This window comes from Gavialis gangeticus, unplaced genomic scaffold (genome assembly GCF_001723915.1).
Source record: "Gavialis gangeticus isolate Ggan-Ray unplaced genomic scaffold, GavGan_comp1, whole genome shotgun sequence".
In the NCBI taxonomy this organism is placed as follows: domain Eukaryota; kingdom Metazoa; phylum Chordata; order Crocodylia; family Gavialidae; genus Gavialis; species Gavialis gangeticus.
The window spans coordinates 38,655,676-38,657,336 of NW_017729033.1; the positions used below are offsets into that span (position 1 = coordinate 38,655,676).

General features: G+C 40.6%; 1 long non-coding RNA gene across 1 annotated transcript in view; it reads right to left on the reverse strand.

Annotated features, from left to right (window-relative positions):
- LOC109304168 overlaps positions 1–780 on the reverse strand; it is a 47,222-nt gene extending 46,442 nt beyond the window's left edge. The window contains exon 1 of the long non-coding RNA XR_002099317.1: positions 669–780. This is a non-coding gene — a long non-coding RNA (uncharacterized LOC109304168). The remainder of the gene's footprint in view (positions 1–668) is intronic.
- Between the last annotated feature and the right edge of the window lie 881 nt (positions 781–1,661).

The following is a 1,661-nucleotide window of genomic DNA, read 5'->3' on the forward strand; positions in this document are numbered from 1 at the left end:
GGCAGATTGCCCCCTCAGTCCCCCGCAGGATGGAGTCTCCCACAACAAACACCTTATGTTTTGTCTTGGGGAGAGTGGGGGCGGTAGCTGCAATTGAGCCTGTGTTGCCTGTGGGAGGTGGCAAGTATGAACTACTGCAAGACTGTTTCAGGCTGGAAATAAGGGATACTGTCCAAGCCCCCAACGTCTGGAATAGCTTGCTATCGGAAGTGGTTCAAGCACCTACACTGAACACCTTCAAGAGCAAATTAGATGCTTGTCTTGATGGGATCCTATGACCCCAGCTGACTTCCTGCCCTTCGGGCAGGAGGCTGGACTCGATGATCTTCCGAGGTCCCTTCCTACCCTAGTGTCTATGAAATTTATGAAATCATTTTGCATATTTTATAAATAGCACCTTTCCTGTCTTCAAAGCACTTTGCAAAAGTGGTAAATTATTGTTTTCTACATTTTATAGATGCATAAACTCAAGCAAAGATAAATCAAGTAACTTCCTTAAGGTCATACAACAATTCAGGAATGAAGCTCATAATCTTCACACCTCTAAACCTTATATCTCTCTTTTCCAACCACTTAACTATGTCACTTTCTTCAGTGTTGCAGCCCACATTTTGCATCACTTGCATATTGGCCAACTAAAACATTTTTTTGGAACCACATCAACCGACCTGCTCTTTTTGCTCCAGTATTTCAGGCACCCAGCCTCTCCTCTTTCATATCTTTCTTTTGAAGCACTTGAAGCTCCAACCTGCCTTGATAAAAGTGTTGTCATCCATCTACAAAACTTAAAGGGTAAAATGAAAGAGAAAAATAATGATACTACTATTATTATTGAAATCTGCCACTTTATTTTGTGTTTTTTTGTCTTGTCTCTTTGGAACAAGAACTGCACCTTAGGCTGTTCATTAAATATTATTGGCATTACCATATTTTCTTGTATATAACCCCACCAAATAAACTGTTCATCATATTTCAGGAAGACAGAATGAAGAAGAAAAAGATTTTTCCAGAGTCATGGCCAAAAGCTGACTGCACAGAGCAGATCTGTCTCCCTCAGCCAGCTCACTGACTTCTTCATGCAAAAGTACAAGTAAAAGTCCATCACAGCCACTGCCAGATTGGCAGCAGCTTTTGACTGCTCAGCCAAAATTTGCTCAGCTGTGGCTGTAAGAAGTTAAACTCTGACTCTGCCCCTGCTGAATGCTGGCCAGAGAGAAGGGAGAGAAGCAGCGCAGAAGCCATTACAATGCTATTTCAGAGCTGAAATAATCTTCTCTGCTTAACATGTGCACCCCAATTTTAGAGAGCTAATTTTGGAGGGAAAGTGGAGTGTGGCATGCAAGTAAATACTGTGATGATAATTTTCAAGGTAGTAAAAGATCACACCTCAAGATACTCTGGTAGACAGAGTAACATTCAATAAAACAAGTTTGGAATGCCATATTTAATGTTCAGCATTTTCAGTGACTGCAAAAATTTACTGTGTTCAGTAGCTGGACCTAAACATCCTTTTCCCCCAGAGAACCCTATATAATAACTCTTCACTTTTACACTTGCTAAATTAGTATTTTTGGAGTATATACATATTAGAGCATGTGCAAAATGAATGCCAATTCTATGGAAGCTTATCTTCACAGCAGAGTTAACTCAGGCCCTAACTT